This window comes from Podarcis liolepis (assembly GCF_965112155.1).
Source record: "Podarcis liolepis genome assembly, chromosome: 11".
Classification (NCBI taxonomy): domain Eukaryota; kingdom Metazoa; phylum Chordata; class Lepidosauria; order Squamata; family Lacertidae; genus Podarcis; species Podarcis liolepis.
In genome coordinates this window covers 28,572,075-28,591,244 of record NC_139565.1, presented here as the reverse complement: position 1 = coordinate 28,591,244, position 19,170 = coordinate 28,572,075, and the positions used below count along the sequence as shown (strand labels likewise).

The 19,170-nt window shown below is 42.5% G+C and overlaps 1 long non-coding RNA gene across 1 annotated transcript; it reads right to left on the bottom strand.

Moving 5' to 3' along the window:
* Positions 1 to 313: 313 nt before the first annotated feature.
* LOC310688360 lies at positions 314 to 3,810 on the bottom strand. Its single transcript, XR_014516892.1, has 3 exons — positions 3,743 to 3,810; positions 1,800 to 1,868; positions 314 to 377 (listed from the first exon to the last, which is right to left on the bottom strand). It is a non-coding gene; the product is annotated as an uncharacterized lncRNA (long non-coding RNA).
* Positions 3,811 to 19,170: the final 15,360 nt, after the last annotated feature.

Genomic DNA, 19,170 nt, shown 5'->3' with positions numbered 1-19,170 from the left:
TGCGTTTCCTTTTTCAATTAAATGTTCGCTGGAACATATTTTTCCCCAGTTCACATTTTTGAGATGGTCCTGATTCCTTCTTTAATGCTAAAATACTATTCCTTCATAGAACTGAGCTGCCTGCCTTTGTGCTCTGATATTTTTCCATTTCCCATCTAGATTTATGTAAGCCTTCTTTATTATTAGAAGTACTTATGGGCATACTGGAATAGTACCCATCTGCAGCCCAGCGTAAGGGTGCTCTGAATCACTTCATGACGTCTGTGTCAACAGTTGCCCCATCATGAGCAGGAAGCAGCTGCATAATCAGGTGTGGGCAGGTGGTTGAGTCCACTCTGGCAGTGGGGGGAAACGACATCTGAAAGTACATTAGGTCCCTGCAGCTCGGAGAGAAAGAGCACAGCATCGCTTAAGGAAAATGGAATAAGGGGGATAATGGGAGATTCATTGTGCATGTAAACTGAAAAGCTTCGGAAAGGGAAGGAAATCATTTGGCATCAGCAGAAAGTACCGTAAATGTCATCAGAGAAATTACACATAAGTGCATAGGACAGAAGGTCATCTCAGTAAACTAAAATTCAAGTATAGCAATATTTACACATCACTACAGCTATTTTGGACTACAGCGCTCGTCATCCCTTTCCATTGGCCATGGGGCTGATGCGAGTTGGAGTTCAACAACTCTCGTGGGTACCATATTGGGTGCTTCATGTTGGCTACCCCTGCGTGGACTCTGGGAAGCTGCCTGATTCAAAAACTCCAAGCACCTGGGGAAATAAGCGTAAGAACAGCAAACATTGGAAAGAAGGTGATCATTTGGACCGTGGGTTGGCTAATGGCACAGGCTTGTAAACACAGCAGGCCATAGGCTCTAGTGAAATACACTTTTCTGCGCTGTATCTGTGTTGCACCCATATAGGGAAAACTCCATGTGAACTCATGTTCACATGATTTGTATTTATGAAACTGAAGCTGCGGTTGAGTGGCGTATTGCCTGCTTACATTTGGCCTTGATGAGCACAGTAAAATTGTGGATGTAGTAATACTGCTCATTGCAACTGCTGGTCTGTAAAGTCCTCTGGGTCTGTCTGATTTATTTACAGACAGTTGGTTAGGCACATAATGAGAGAGAGACAAACACAGCTGCCTCTTTTCCAACAAACAAGCAATTTGCCCATCATCAGACTCAAATTCAAGGGTGGTGCATTAATTCTGAAATAATTGGCTTCTGTGATTTACATACACTTTTGGAGCTAATCCCATCACCTTCAGGTCAGATCGGGTAACGCAATTAGCATCCCTGCAAATTCTCCACAGTGAGGTACCCAGTTCGTGGCTTCTTCAGAAGACCTACCTCAAAAACGGATAGGATCAATAGTCTAAGGCCTTGAACATTGTGAAGCACCACAGGGCATTTCAAAATCCAAGGGATGACAATATTGGTAGCTACATCTCTGTTTTACAGATGTAGTAAAAGTGAGGGGATTTAAAAACAAAACAAAACAACCACCATCGTTCTCTGTAGATGAGAAAAGAATTTGCATTCAAAAACTGTTAAATGGAAGTGGGCCACAGGAATTTTGTCCTTTACCTTCCTTTTGAGGTGATGGAGGGGTTTTTACGAGTGTCCTTTTTTGCATTGTACAAATAATCTCATCTGCAGTCTCCACCCTGCAGGCTCCCTGGGTGCCCATACTTCAGTTAAGGGCATCATGAGGTAACTCTTCCCCAGTCAGGTGTAGTGGAACAGAGCCAAGGAACTGACCCTCCCCCCCGACACCAGTGTCTCTGCTGCTTACCCGGAAGAGGATGGAGTGGGGCAATGGTGAGGTTAGGGCTGTCTGGTTCCACATACGTAGGACTCTCAGCTTCTACAATTAGACAAATTACATTGTTAAAATAAATCATGCTTAAGTAAATGCGCTTACTTTCCATATCATTAGTGGCCTCCACTCTTCAATCTATAGAATGGGCACTTTAACAAGTGCAACATAATGTTCATTCCACATTTGTAAGAAATTGACCTTTTCCTGCAGCAACTCCCGCACTTTGGAACTCCCATAAAGCTGACATATAATCTGCAATTATAATTGATTTAATTGCTATTAACAATTGAAATAATAATAATAATAATAATAATAATAATAATAATAATAATAATAATAATATTATATTTATACCCCGCCCATCTGGTTGGGTTTTCCCCCAGACACTCTGGCCGGCTCCCAACAGAATATTAAAAACACCAAACATTAAAAACTTCCCTAAAAAGGGCTGCCTTCAGATGTTTTCTGAAAGTCAAATAGTTGTTAATTTCCTTGATATCTGATGGGAGGGAGTTCCACAAGGCGGGCGCCACTACCAAGAAGGCCCTCTGCCTGGTTCCCTGTAACCTCACTTCTCGCAGTGAGGGAACCACCAGAAGGTCCTCAGAGCTGGACCTCAGTGAACAATGGGGGTGGAGACGCTCCTTCAGGGATATTGGGTCATTTTATCTCCATTCTGATTTTTTAAAAACCTTTGTTGACATTTTCAATGTATGTTTTATATTCTTTATAAATTGCTTAGCGGTTTTCTTTACAATTAAGCAGTATACAAAACATCTGGAGGGCACAAGATTGGGGGATGCTTGCTGTGGCAAACATCAGTTCATGGGTGATTGGCAAAAAGAAAGCTGTAACTGCTGTAAGTGATAAAATGCTTTGGAATTCTGCTGCTGCAACTTGGATCGATGCAATGGTCTTTGGGGCAACGTGCCTGACCATATCATTCTTCTGCTAGAGAAGCTGAGGCTTTCTTACTCTCGGATAACACAAAATGGCTTAACGTTTGTCTGGAAGGCATAGCAGATCAGACACTTGCTGCTTAATAGCTCTTCCCATGTCAAGCAAATTCCCTTCTCAATTCAGTCTCAGTCAGGGGCACCATCTTGGTGGTGGGGCTGAGGGGTCAAGGGCACCCCAATTTTTTCAAGGAAGGCCACCTCAATATATTCTTTGTTGGAAGCCTCAATATTCAATATTCTTTGTTGGAAGCCGCCCAGAGTGGCTGGGGAAACCCAGCCAGATGGGCGGGGTACAAATAATAAATTATTATTCTGTTGTCAGATATTTTGGTTTTTAAGCCTTTGTGCTTTTTTATGTTTGTACATAATTTATGGGCTAATAGCCGTAAATAAATAAATGAAATGAAATGAAATGAAATTATTATTAAATTATTATTCAGCTGTGACGTATGTGTGTGATGCAAGCATTTCACGTGGCGTGCTCACATCACTTGCACACGCCGAGTGCTCTGATGCACCTTAAGCGGAATACAGTGGTACCTCGGGTTAAGTACTTAATTCGTTCCAGAGATCCATTCTTAACCTGAAACTGTTCTTAACCTGAAGCACCACTTTAGCTAATGGGGCCTCCTGCTGCCGCCGTGCCACTGGAGCATGATTTCTGTTCTCATCCTGAAGCAAAGTTCTTAACCTGAAGCACTATTTCTGGGTTAGTGGAGTCTGTAACCTGAAGTGTATGTAACCTGAGGCGTATGTAACCCAAGGTACCACTGATTTTTTTTTTAAGTATATGGGGGGGGGGTAAATAATCATATAAACTGCTGTCAGCATTGAAGTTTTCAGCAGTAACCATGTACGATGAAACTATATTTGCCATAAAGCAGGCTAAGTAATGTGCTTGAAGAAAAAAATCAAAGTAGATTTTGCCGTAGGCTGCAGACTTGAAAGCTTGTAAACTCTTACCTGAAAAACATGGCTGCAGTGAAATAGATCACTTTTCTTGTTCATCCCAAAGAATGTAAGCTACAGAACATGACAACAGTGGTCTACTTTAAAATAATATAAATTGCAAAACTGATAGCTATTCCCCCCAAAGCCTAATAACTTTCATGTAATAATTCAAATTTGATAAGTGTTGAGTTGGAAACTGTCAAATAGGCTGCATATTTTAACAAATGGATCATAGCTTCCTTTTCAATCAGATCCACAAAAGATACGGTTATGAATTAAACTAAAATAAGAGAATGTCAGAGAATGTCAGCCTAGCCATAGATCAGCGTTTCATTTTTCATAAATGACTCAGCTGGTAGCTATGGCAACTTCTCACTCGTATCATCACCATGTTAGCTGTGGCCTAGTTCTCACTGAGGCAGGAAATATTTGCCTAGGCAGTGTCACTTCAGACTGCAGGTGAGCTCTCACACAACTGCATGTTGCCCCACATGAAGACCCTCCTGTCACTGTTTACAGCCCCCAGCCAAATCATGTATACAGTGGTACCTCGGGTTACATACGCTTCAGGTTACATACGCTTCAGGTTACAGACTCCACTAACCCAGAAATAGTGCTTCAGGTTAAGAACTTTGCTTCAGGATATGAACAGAAATCGGGCTCCGGCGGTGCGGCAGCAGCAGGAGGCCCCATTAGCTAAAGTGGTGCTTCAGGTTAAGAACAGTTTCAGGTTAAGAACGGACCTCCGGAACGAATTAAATACATAACCCGAGGTACCACTGTATATATTACTGTAACTCAGGATGCCACATTTGACATCTGAGACGAAGTAGACTCTCCAGTCCATGGAGGTTTATGCCATAATATATTAGTTATGCTTTAAGTTGACACAAGTTTCAGTGGCTACATACACACCATATGTTTAAAGCATATCATTACTCTCAAAGAATCATGGGAACTTTAGTTTGTTAATGGTTCTGGGAATCGTGGCTCTGAGGGATAAACTACAGTTCCCAGGATTCTTGGGGAGGGGAGCCATTTGCCTTAAATATATGTTGAGTATGTAGGATAGGCACTGGCTTCAAGGGGCCAAGGCTCTTTGGGGCCCTTCAACCTTTTTTTGAGGCGGTTGGGGTCCCCCCCCCCCCATTGTTCAGGCTGGGCGCAGAGCTGGGTGTAGAGCGATGTCAGGACATCGTACAGCATCAGGACATTGTGTTGGGCCCCATCAATGTTCTTCCGAATGTGGCGCCTCCAGTATGTAGCCTTTGTTGGTTTTCTGTGAAATCGACTAACATGGCTGCCCCTCTGAAATGTGATATTCAGTCAAGTTCCACTAACTCAGCCTTTTTCAGTCTTTGGGCTCCATATACTGTTAAACTACAGCTCCTAATCATCCATGCCCCTTGCCTAAGCTGGCTGGGGTTGATGAGTCCAAGAACTGAGGACTCAAGGTCAAAGATGGCTGCTCTAACAAGTCATAACCTTTTCTGCAATAAACTGTACGTGACACAGTTTGAGAACTTGTGGAACTGTTGCATTCTGTACTACGGTTTGCATAGGCATGAGATGCTTTGGTGACCTCTCTCCGAATGAATGATTTATTGTTTTGCAAGCCACATTGTGTCTTTGACAGAATAGCTGCTTCCTCCTAAAGGAGGAATAACATTTTCCTGTCTTGCTAAAGATCTGAATTTGTGCAACTTGTCTGACTTCAATGTAGAAACCACAAGCAAACTTGGGTCACGAAGCGTGCAAATTCCAGCAGATATTCTGGATCAAGGTTGCTCGAGTTCAGCATCCAATCATTCTCTGCTGTTGGTCAGCCTCATTCCTGGCTAAAAAACCTTCAATTTACTAGAAACCTTTTCCTTCAACACATGTTTTATTCTACAACATTGGACCCAAATGAAACTCCCTAGACCAGGGGTAGCCATTGTGGCGTTGTGGACTCCAAATCCTACTAGCCTGGAACCTCAGCCATGTTGGCTGTGATGGAAGGTTCTTGGAGTCCAACACCAGTATCGGCTGCCTGTGTCCTAGATGCATCTTCGCTTGTTGACAGTAGAATAATAGAATCATAGAATTATGGAGCTGGAAGGGACACTAGGGGTCATCTAGTCCAACCTCTTGCAGTACAGGAATCTCAGCTAAAGCATCCGTGATAGATGGCCATCTAGCCTCTGCTTAAAACCCTCCAAGGAAGAAGAGCCCACAACCGCCTAGAGGAGACCATTCCAGAGAGCCAGTGTGGTGTAGTGGTTAAGAGCGGTAGTCACGTAATCTGGGGAACCAGGTTCACGTCCCCGCTCTTCCACATGCAGCTGCTGGGTGACCTTGGGCTAGTCACACTTCTTTGAAGTCTCTCAGCCCCACTCACCTCACAGAGTGTTTGTTGTGGGGGAGGAAGGGAAAGGAGAATGTTAGCCGCTTTGAGACTCCTGAAGGGGAGTGAAAGGCGGGATATCAAATCCAAACTCTTCTTCTCTTCTTCTTCTTCTTCTTCTTCTTCTTCTTCCTGTCTGAAAGTTTTTCCTGATGTTTAGTCAGAATCTCCTTTCTTGTAACTTGAAGCCAAGAAAGGCGAATTCCAACTAAATATCAGGAAACACTTTCTGACAGTAAGTAGTGAATGGTGAACCGGCTTCATATTCATATTTGTCGATTTCCATGTAGGGTCAAAATATTTCAAGATGGAGAAGGATAAGAATGTTATCGTGAATTGTACCATCTTCTGCTGAATACTACAGCACCCTGATTGATACAATAGGATTCCTGGAAATTACAGTGGTACCTCTGGTTAAGTACTTAATTCGTTCCGGAGGTCCGTTCTTAACCTGAAACTGTTCTTAAGCTGAGGTACCACATTAGCTAATGGGGCCTCCTGCTGCTGCTGCCGCCGCACCGCCAGAACACAACTTCTGTTCTCATCCTGAAGCAAAGTTCTTAACCTGAGTTACTATTTCTAGGTTAGCGGAGTCTGTAACCTGAAGTGTACAGTGGTGCCTCGCAAGACGAAATTAATTCGTTCCGTGAATTTTTTCGTCTAGCGAAATTTTCGTCTTGCGAAGCACGGTTTCCCATAGGAATGCATTGAAAATCAATTAATGCGTTCCTATGGTCAAAAAAAGTCCAAACAAAGCCAAATTTGGTACAACAAGAGTTTATTAAGTGCTCTTTAAAGTCACACATACTGTAAAGAGCATTTCAAAATTCAAACCCAGAATTTGTTTAAAAAAACAGCAGAGTGGCCCAATGGTCACAGAAAATCATAAAAATGCAGGGGGAAAAACACAAGCTTCCAGATTCTTGCAAACCCCTTCCCAACACCAAGTCCTTGAATTCCAAACACCCCAACCCAAAATCCAAACCCCCCCAAAAAAGTTTTAAAAGCTTAACTTACCAAATGGCTGCAAAAGATGTTTTGGAAAAGCTTCAAAAATCACCAAAGTCTTTAAAAACCTCAAAAAAGGCTACTATGTACACTGCGTTGTATGAGTTGCTCCTCGAAGTCAAGTCGCAACTGTATTAACGGTGTTAAGAAAAAGGAAACAAACTTGCAAAAAACGCAAGACGTTTTCGTCTTGCGAAGCAAGCCCATAGGGAAATTTGTCTTGCGAACCAGCTCAAAAAACGCAAAACCCTTTCGTCTAGCGAGTTTTTCGTCTTGCGAGGCATTCGTCTTGCGGGGCACCACTGTATGTAACCCGAGGTACCACTGTATTGCTACTTTCTCTGTAGAACATATCAAGCTAATGCAACCTGCTGGCTTTGCCTTTCACCCTGGTGACTGAACAGTTTCTCTGTTTCACAAGAGAAATTGGGGCTGTACTCTGGATTTAGGTAGAAAAGACTTTTAAAATATGTCCATCCAAAACAGGTGTAGGCAACCTAAGGCCCAGGGGCCGGATGCAGCCCAATCACCTTCTCAACGCGGCCCACGGACGGTCCAGGAATCAGCGTGTTTTTACAAGAGTAGAATGTACTTTTGTTTAAAATGCATCTCTGGGTTATTTGTGGAGCATAGGAATTTATTCATTCACCCCCCCAAAGAAAACAAATATAGTCTGGCCTACCACATGGTCTGAGGGATGGTGGACCGGCCCACAGCTGAAAAAGGTTGCTGACCCCTGATCCAAAATGATCAGAGGCCATAAGCATATATTAAGTGACAACAGGGGGCAGCAAGGCACTTGCTTTTTGCTGAAGGATTAACAGTATATCAGGTGAAGCTGGAATGAAACCATCTTGCATGAATCAATTGGGCTTTTAAAATAAAAAAAGTAAATAAAAAGTGGAAGTAAACAGTTTGAATCCTAAGTGACAAGATAAATGGTGCTGTGTGACTGCAGCTGAATTCTAAAGTTTGGAGACCGTGGTTTAAAATGTCTGGGTGAATCTCCTACCCAGAACTGGAGGATTTTGTTCATTCATTTATTAAAAATATTTGTGTACAATGGTACCTCTGGTTACGTACTTAATTCGTTCTGGAGGTCCGTTCTTAACCTGAAACTGTTCTTAACCTGAAGCACCAATTTAGCTAATGGGGCCTGCTGCTGCTGCTGCTGCTCCGCCGGAGCACGATTTCTGTTCATCCTGAAGCAAAGTTCTTAACCTGAGGTACTATTTCTAGTTTAACGGAGTCTGTAACCTGAAGCGTATGTAACCTGAAGCGTATGTAACCCAAAGTACCACTGTACTTCCACATCAAAGAAATGGCAAGATGGATTACAGCATAATAAAACAACATTCATCAAACACAGCAAATAAAAAAGGCGTAGCATAACAATAAACAGAAGAATAGTAGAGTGAAAATAATAACCATATTATATATTGCTGCTATTCTAAAGGCTGTTTTGTTGGTTCTGTGGTATCTTTTGACAGGGAAGCATATTTAACAAATAGCGTTAGAGTGTACAAAATAAAGGAAATTTTATTTTGGAACTTCTCTAAGCAGCATGCAAACAGCCAGCAGATGGCACCAGAATCCATTATTTCGCTTTAATTAGCAACTTCCCAGTTTTGTCTGGCAGGGAAGATTTGCATTCTGTTACTGAAGGTTATTTTTATTTCACTTCCCTTTTGGCGCTTCTGATTAACAGTGGTGCCACACTATTAGCATAATCTTTAATGTCCCGTGAATTTATGCATCCATGTCCCTCCTACTACTGTTGAGTAGGAGGCTGATTTCTAATGGCACAGCCCTTAGTAATAATATTCCTGCTTCTGCATTGGCTGGAGAACCTAATAGTCAGGGTCACTAACAAAAAGAGGCTGCCTTTATGGTAGGTAATATTTCCTAGTAGTACACAGAAGAAAACTGAAAGAAATGGCTAGCGGCAGGGCTGACGGTAAATAAATGACTCACGGATTCAGGGGACAAAGGGAATCACATTTCAGCACAGCTGCCTCTAATGCTATCCTGTAATGCACAGATAAGGTTTCAGGACAGTTGCATAGTGATCAGCACACACTATACTGAAATACCTTTTTTGCTGGTATAACATGTTGAGGATCTGCCACTGTTTGATTGCTTCTTTATCCTAGAAGTGACTGGAGACTATGCTGAAGCTGACTTCTAGTTCCCAGTTCCTTAAAGTTCAAAACACTCCAGCATCAGAAAGCTGATTCCCTTGGTTCCACTACAGATGCTCAGGTGTTCCTCAGTAGAGACATTATTTTGGAAAGCCTTCTCTGCTCAAAGAAACTCAAAACTACTGGTCTAGTCCAACAGGCCACTTCTTCTTCTTCTTCTTCTTCTTCTTCTTCTTCTTCTTCTTCTTCTTCTTCTTCTTCTTCGAAAGGATCTTCCATATCAAACTACTTAAAAGTGTAATTTAAACGGAAAGGTTGTGTGAAGGTGGGGGAAATCCTTCTCAACAGATAAGTCTGGTCTTGTTAATATTATTGTATACTGGATGTTTCTGAGAAGGGACAATTAGAATACCCAACAAAGCAATTGACATGTTATAGGCAGCACCCATAAGTCGCAATATTACCTGTCCATCTCAGTTTGCAGGAAAATGCCTTACTGATGAGCATGAAAGCAATTCATCTGTCAAGAGAAACCATAGCCTTGGAATACAATTATATGGAGAATGGCAGTGAATAAAACAGGAACATATATCAGCCAAAAGACATCACCATCAGGCCCTTGTTAAGTGAACTTGCACATACCATGTTGGGAAGTTTGCCAGGCCCAAAATAGCAAATAATTGCCCTTCCCTTTCTGCACGCTGGAAACTGGTGAAACATGAGACTTGACAGGATTAAGCCAAAAGGAATACAGTTCATGTGACATCTTTCTTTTTAAACCCAATCCAATCCTTTTGGGTTCTTCCCTCAGTAAGGTTCATAGGCTGCTGTCTTATATGCAGAGAGACTGAGAGTAAAGCTTATGAACTGGATAGGACTTCCTTCTGTTTAGACGCGAGTAGGATTAATCATACATCTGATATGAATGGATGAGTCTGGAAGGTACGCAGTCAAAGCCCCAGCTGCAATACATGAACCAAAGAAGATGGGGCACTTTGATTTGTCCTCTAAAAAGAGCAAGTGTGGCACAGTGTAAACAGTTGGGACACTAGGATTCGAATCCCCACCCACTCACTGGGTGACCTTGGACCAGTCATAGTCCCTCAGCCTGACCTACCTCTCAGGGCTGCTTTGAGGATAAAATGGGGAGGAAAGAGCCACGTTCACCACCCAGAGCTCCTTGGAGCGAAAAGTGGTATATAAATGTGCTAAATAAATAAACAAACCAAGATACAGCATTAATTGCACATACGCAGCTACCGACTGGAAAGCTCAGGGACCAAGAAATTCAGGAAAGAATGGGGAAAGTTTATAATTTATCTAGGAGACAACTGTAAGCAGGTGAAAACATTAGCAGGATCTTAACCTCACTTGTAATGTAACAAACACTATGGACAATATGGATAGATATAAAATATAATTATGAAATAATATGCAGTTGAAAATGTTGACAATAGGATCCATGGAGGGGATGGGGAAAAGTCTCAAGATTCAGAGTTGTCTCTTTATATGAATGCGCATTTGGTATGTTTTTAAATTTATATTTGTAAAATCAAATTTTTATATATATATATATATATATATATATAATTGCACATAAGCAACTAACATGCAGTATCACCATCCTTTAAATACTTGCTGTGGATTGGGAGGGGGCCACAGAATTGGGTGTGCAGCATGTGGAGAAGGCTTCCAACAAAAAGCATTCGTCTCATGAGTCCTACCTCTCCTTTGCAATATTTACCAGTGTGCTACATTGCAGGGTTGCAGCTACTTTCTCAAACTGACGGACTTCCCATTGCCAGAGAATTCCTATGTGTGTTCCATCTGTCACCCACCTGTGCCAAGTAGATGAAATGTAGCAGCGCTTGAAGTCCTAGAAGGAAGCAAACCGTCCTTCCTGGTTCTTCCTGCCCTGGCAACTGAAACAAGATACATAACAGCAGAAAACCAGAGAGAATAAAACACACACACACACACACTTTCAAGGCAATGTACAAATAAATAATAATAAAATAACAGGAGCAGCAGCATCAACATTCAATTTCAAATATAAACCAAAAATATCAGTCAACCAATCAGTTTATTACGATCATAGACCAGAAGTACCCCCCCAAATCTACACCTGTTAAAATTATGTCTTATAGATCAGCATCATTACTCAGTTAAGAGTGGACTGAAGCATCCAAGCATTTAAAGCCTTAAAAGAAAAGTCCATAAGAATGAGCATCACTGAAAAGGCCCTGTCCCTTGTGCCCACCAGCCTGATGAACCTTACCTACAGGTTCTTGAAAATTGTCTCCATCGGAGCTATTTTTTTGCTGGAAAAAAAAAAGCCCTGGTCTCCATCATAGGCCCCAGGCAGATTCATACAGGTGCCATTTAGTAGTAGTAGTAGTAGTAATAATAATAATAATAATAATAATAATAATAATAATAATAATAATAATTTATTATTTATACCCCGCCCATCTGGCTGGGTTTCCCCAGCCACTCTGGGAGGCTTCCAAAAGAATATTAAAATACTATGATACATCAAACATTAAAAGCTTCCCTAAACAGGGCTGCCTTCAGATGTCTTCTAAAAGTCTGGTAGTTGTTGTTCTCTTTGACATCTGGTGGGAGGGCGTTCCACAGGGAGGGCGCCACTACCGAGAAGGCCCTCTGCCTGGTTCCCTGTAACTTGGCTTCTCGCAGTGAGGGAACCGCCAGAAGGCCCTCGGTGCTGGACCTCAGTGTCCGGGTAGAACGATGGAAGTGGAGACGCTCCTTCAGGTATACTGGACCGAGGCCGTTTAGGGCTTTAAAGGTCAGCACCAACACTTTGAATTGTGCTCGGAAACGTACTGGGAGCCAATGTAGGTCTTTCAAGACCGGTGTTATATGGTCTCGGCGGCCGTTCCCAGTCACCAGTCTGGCTGCTGCATTCTGGATTAGTTGTAGTTTCCGGGTCACCTTCAAAGGTAGCCCCACGTAGAGCGCATTGCAGTAATCCAAGCGGGAGATAACCAGAGCATGCACCACTCTGGCGAGGCAGTCCGCGGGCAGATAGGGTCTCAACCTACGTACCAGATGGAGCTGGTACACAACTGCCCTGGACACGGATTTAACCTGTGCCTCCATGGACAGCTGTGAGTCCAAAATGACTCCCAGGCTGCGCACCTGGTCCTTCAGGGGCACGGTTACCCCATTCAGGACCAGGGAATCCCCCACACCTGCCCGCCTCCTGTCCCCCAGAAACAGTACTTCTGTCTTGTCAGGATTCAACCTCAATCTGTTTGCCGCCATCCATCCTCCAACCGCCTCCAGACACTCACACAGGACCTTCACCACCTTCACTGGTTCTGATTTAAAGGAGAGGTAGAGCTGGGTGTCATCTGCATACTGATGAACACCCAGTCCAAACCCCCTGATGATCTCTCCCAGCGGCTTCATATAGATATTAAAAAGCATGGGGGAGAGGACAGAACCCTGAGGCACCCCACAAGTGAGAGCCCAAGGGTCTGAACACTCATCCCCCACCACCACTTTCTGAACACGGCCCAGGAGGAAGGAGCGGAACCACTGTATGACAGTGCCCCCAGCTCCCAGCCCCTCTAGATGGTCCAGAAGGATGTTATGGTCGATGGTATCAAACGCCGCTGAGAGATCCAGCAGAACTAGGAAACAGCTCTCACCTTTGTCCCTAGCCCGCCGGAGATCATCAACCAGTGCGACCAAGGCAGTTTCAGTCCCGTGATGAGGCCTGAATCCCGATTGGAAGGGATCCAGGGCCTTACATGTAATTAGCTGCATTTTAAATTGGTACCTGAAATGCACCAACATCAGAATTGGTGCTATATGTTCGCAAGCAACCAAGGAGCCGTTTGCTACACCAGCTGAAGCTTTCAGGCAGTCTTGAAGGGCAGTCCCACACAGAGTGTGGTACAAGGAGTCTCATCTGGATGTAGCCAGGGCTTGAGTGACTGTTGCAAGGTCTATTTTCTGTTGACATGAATGCTGATAAGCAAACCAGCTGATAAAAGGCACTCCTGGCAACTGTTCCTTGATAGACAGTACTGTAACTTTTTAAAACTATTTTTAAGAATTCCTGGCAAATGCAACTGCATAGAGAAACCAAGGCATGGTTTACAAAGAGAAAGTTGAAAAAAATAAAGTAATTATTTGGTTACAATAACCCAACACTGTCAGTTTGATGAAAAGATTCCATATTTTGATTCTTGAGGACAGAGCAAGTCAGTGTCATGAAAGAAAACCACAATCAGGCAAAAATTGAAAATTGAATTGCAGTTTTAAATGGGAATACAGTGGTACCTCAGGTTAAGTATTTAATTCGTTCCGGAGGTCCGTTCTTAACCTGAAACTGTTCTTAACCTGAAGCACCACTTTAGCTAATGGGACCTTCTACTGCCGCCGTGCCGCTGGAGCCCGATTTCTGTTCTTATCCTGAAGCAAAGTTCTTAACCTGAAGCACTATTTCTGGGTGTGTAACCTGAAGCGTATGTAACCCGAGGTACCACTGTATGTTTTCTAAAGTCTGCTTTTATGACCTTTTTTCACAAGGGGGTGCTAAAGCCTACTAGATGTCTTATAAAAGCATTATCATTTTCTGATATTTCTTTTTTTTTTAAATCCCCTTTTTAATCAGCCTCTGGCTTTTTGAGAGGCAAGCCAAGCATATTTCACCAGACTGTTGATGATTCAGAGGAGAGCTATGGCATGACTCATCGCTTCTGAAATCACAGCCTAAGGGAGGGGGAGCAACTGGCTTTTAAAATCACCCCATGGAGAAGCAACAATTCCTGCTTTTGCTGACGGGAAAACCAAGCATTGAATTGAATAAAGTAAGTGAGCTAGGTCAGGATACTCGCAACTGGAATCTCTGCCACCGGATGATTTTCCGTATTTTAGAAAACAAAACAGCCAATTCACTCTATGAGATTAAAGGCCTGGAAAAAGGGAGGAGTAGAAGAATACCGTTGAAGAATACTACAGAAGCTAGATTTGAGGCTCAGTTACTTGAAGGTTAAAAGAAAGAAGAAGAGCCAGCAAACCTTTCTTCTACCAATTCTTCAGAGGGGGCTGGGATGTCACAAACATTGTCAATTTGCCACATGCTTGCTGATTCATCTTTTGCAGGAACTGAATGCTGTTTATGAAAAGGCAATTGTTCTGTAATGTAAAGGTATACCCAGTGGCGTAGCGTGGGGGGTGCAGGGGGGCCCGGCCGCACCGGGCGCAACATCTGGGGGTTAGGGTTAGGGGGCGCAAATCCACGGGTTAGGGGGTGCAAATTACTTGCCTTGCCCCGGGTGCTGACAACCCACGCTACGCCACTGGGTATACCCTCCAACATTTAACTGGTCTTGAGAGTCCCATGGCCTGCAAGAAGATCAAACCTATCCATTCTGAAGGAAATCAGCCCTGAGTGCTCACTGGAAGGACAGATCGTGAAGCTGAGACTCCAATACTTTGGCCACCTCATGAGAAGAGAAGACTCCCTGGAAAAGACCCTGATGTTGGGAAAGATGGAGGGCACAAGGAGAAGGGAACGACAGAGGACAAGATGGTTGGATAGTGTTCTCAAAGCTACCAGCATGAGTTTGACCAAACTGTGGGAGGCGGTGGAAGACAGAAGTGCCTGGCGTGCTCTGGTCCATGGGGTCATGAAGAGTCGGACACAATGAAATGACTAAACGACTAAACAACAACAAAATTATTATTATTATTATTATTATTATTATTATTATTATTATTATTATTACTATATTTATACCCCACCCATCTGACTGGGTTTCCCCAGCCACTCTGGGCAGCTTCCAACAAATATAAAAACATTAGAAAAGATTAAACATTTTTAAAAAGACCGTATACAGGACTGCCTTCAGATGTCTTCTAAAGATTGTATAGTTAATTATTTCCTTGGCTCAGGAGTCACATAGCTCCATACCCTCCAAAATTTCTCAGGTGAAAATAGGGACGACCTAAAGAAAAGTGGGACATTGCACCAGGATGGCTTCTGTAAATCTGGGACTGTCCCTGGAAAATAGGGGTCTGTAAAGGCAGAGGTTTTGTTGCACATTCCATTTGTTTCTTCTTTCTATTTTTCACATTCGCAGTGGACACCTGGTATTTATCAGTGATTCTGCTTCAGTCCATAGTCTATTTTAAGGTGGTGGATCACAGAGGTTGCTTCCTTCAGGCTCATTAATTTATCTCAAAGCAATTAGCTTGATATGGAAGTGGCTGGGGAGCCCTTACAAAGTGGTCAGGCACTCCCTCCAGGTTGTAATGCCTGGAATTCAAACAGGCAACACCCAGCCTGTCATATTTAACTTCCTTTTACACTGTAGACTTAATTCTTTCTAACCAGTATCCACATGATTAAAATTAAAAAAAAAATTGGTAAAAAATATGCATAATTGTTAATCATGATTTTGGCACCCAGAGCAAAGTCTCCCTGCATTGCACCCCCTCCCCCACCCCAGTTTTGGTCCTGCTCGTATACTTATAAATTTAAATATATTTTGCTTTTCCTTGCTAGTTGGCTATGTGAGATTGGGCGGAATTTGGTGCAAAAACCTTATACCATTATAACAGTACAATCCCATCTATATCTACTCAGAAGCCATTAATTTTAGAGGGGTTTATTTGAAGGTAAGTGGGTGCAGGATTGATCCTAGAATGTCCCACTTTTCCTTAGGATGTCCCTATTTTCATTGGAGAAATGTTGAAGGGTATGGAGTTATCTGACCCTCGAGCCGTCTAAAGGCAATCCTGTATAGGAAAGGTTTTTTTTAAAAAAAAAGTTTACTGTTTTATATATGTTTTTATATATATTGGAATCTGCCCAGAGTGGCTGGGGCAACCTAGTAAGATGCGTGGAGTATAAATAGTAAAATTATCATTAGGGAACGGGTCGTCCCTGTTTTGGAGGGCATGTCTACCATTCTGGAAAATGTTTAAATTTGTTTCAGTGAACTGTGATTTAAAAAATGCAGTGTTCAACTAAAATGACCTAAAATGAAGAATTTGGGATCCTTTGTCTGTGATCTGTTATTAAGTGTGTGTGTGTTTAATTCCTTGGTTCTTCCAGAAAAGTGCAATGAAAAGAATGCTTGATTCTTTTGCAGCATTTATAACAGGGAGTAGGATCCTGCATGTTGAACCCTCAGGAATGCAGCGCAGTCTGTTAGACCTGTTGGCTGCTGATGCTCAGCTGTGGCTTACAATTAAAAGGCATACCTATTCGGAGAATTACATAAAGATCATTTATGTTTCGAATAAGACACACCCTTTCTTTTGTTGCATTCTCTTTGCTTACTTTCTGAACACGTGTTAAGTGCATGAGCTATGAGCTGAAAGTCCCCACTTCAGATCAGAACCACAAACTCAGAGTAGCAGGTTCCACCTTTTTCTCTTTCTTTCTCTCTTTCTTTCTTTCTTTCTTTCTTTCTTTCTTTCTTTCTTTCTTTCTTATTTTCTGCTCTGCTTTTCAATCCAGAGGATTTTCAGAGAGGCTTACAACAATTAAAACCCATGAATTAAACAGCTTTTTAATCACATACTGGTAAATTCAGGTTGCAGACTTAAAGATGATTTAGTGCTCTTGCGCAACAAACCCACTTTCCTCTAAAACTGATCTTTTGCAATAAGAAAAAAGACAGGAACTTTTTGATACAATGCTTGATTGTATCAAATGCTTGATACAATGCTATGTAACCTTCCTACAAACCACTCAGTAAATAAGAAATGTTGCCTAACTGTCCAGCAAAAAAATAAAAATAAAAATCAGGTTGAATGATCAATAAACAAATCCATCTGGAAGCAACCAGAGGGTTTTTGTTTTTGTTTTTAAATCAAATCTAAAAGACTTGGGGAAATATGAAGGCTATCACTTGACACCAAAATATGTCAAGCTTCTCCAGGGAGAGAATTTCAACATCAGGGCTTCACCACTGAAAAGGCTGCAATTTAGGTATAATAATGGGTGTAATCTGGGTATAATAATAATAATAATGGCTTACCTTACAAGGTGGATATGATACTGTCTTGCCAGAGTGGTGCATGCTCTAGTTATCTCCCGCTTGGACTTCTGCAACGCGCTCTACGTGAGGCTACCTTTGAAGGTGACCCGGAAACTGTAATTAATCCAGAATGCGGCAGCTAGACTGGTGACTGGGAGTGGCCGCCGGGACCACATAACACCGATTCTGAGAGATCTGCATTGGCTCCCAGTACGTTTCCGAGCACAATTCAAAGTGTTGGTGCTGACCTTTAAAGCCCTAAACGGCCTCGGTCCTGTATACCTGAAGGAGCGTCTCCACCCCCATCGTTCAGCCCGGACATCGAGATCCAGCGCCGAGGGCCTTCTGGCGGTTCCCTCATTGCGAGAAGTAAGGTTACAGGGAACCAGGCAGAGGGCCTTCTCGGTAGTGGTGCCTGCCCTGTGGAACGCCCTCCCAGCAGATGTCAAAGCAATAAACAACTATTTTACTTTTAAAAGACAACTGAAGGCAGCCCTCTTTAGGGAAGTTTTTAATGTTTGATGCTGTACTGTTTTTAATATTCAGTTGGAAGCCACCCAGAGTGGCTGGGGGAACCCAGCCAGATGGGCGGGGTATAAATAATAAATAATAATAATAATAATAATAATAATAATAATTATTATTATTATTATTATGACACACATTGGAAGCTGCTACAATTGGTACAGGCACCCTCTGCACTCGAGAGACACATTGGGACACATTCGGTGGAGATGGGTTTGTAAAAATAAAATAAAAAGGCAACATACAATATAGAGAGCCTCTTTATGGAAGTTAGCAGGAAAAGGATAGCTTGCTGCACTTCACAGTTTTGGATTCATATGTGTGGAGTTTCTCGTCAGTGCAGGGGCTGCACAAGCCGGTCACCATCCTGTTTCATGCTAGACAAAACTCTCTGGCTCTTGCAGTTGAACAATGTGTGCAAAGGGCAGCTACAGCCCTGGCATCTAAACCAGCTATCTTGTGATTTGTGATAGCATGACTGTTGTTATGCAGGCATTATTTTCAGTGCTCTTCATCCTTTTTCCAGGCGCCTTCTCTCTGAATTCTGCAGTGGCCAAGTGGGATTTGTGTCAGCACTGGAACCATATTAGTGTGTGTCATATTTGGTGTAATCATCATCATTATTGTGAGCCCCTCCAGACTGACGCCCCCCCCCTTCCCAAATGTATTCTTCAGCATGTCATTGGAACAATAATAGTGCATTAGTGTGGATTTATATGGGACCATTCATACATCATTATGCTTTATTAGTTGTTCTGCAATGCCCCTTTGGTGCTACCGCATTATTGCTACTCTTGCACTATAACACAACCAAGGCAATAAAATAAATAAACCGAAACACCTGTGGGTTTTTTTAAAAAAAGAAGGTACAAGAAATGAATCTGCAGGTCTGCCGCAAAACTTTTGCAGGTGCAAAAAGAAATGAAAATGGCACAATAAAAAGGATATCTGGAGGGACCTTGTGTTTAACCATGCTTGAAGTGGGAATTGCTTGGGCTCACTTTCCATATTAGTGGTGAAATTCTGGGCTAAGTACTTAGTTAAGGCACAGATGGCATAGTCAAGGCACTAGGGCAATTTAAACACTCAAAAGCAAATAAATGTGTAATCAAGCAATTCCGGCTCTCGGCAGCTAACATTTTAATGCCACACCATGTTGTGAGGGAGTAAAAAGATCAGAATCCTACCACCAGAATCCATAGGTGGATCCATTAGCGAGTATGATATTTTAATCTCACAGATGATTTAATGCTGTAGGCTCACATTTCCATGGTTTATTAGGTTTATATCTGGACAGATTTGTACATTTCACTTTCTTTTACTAGCAGCTTATTAGCTTATTTATTT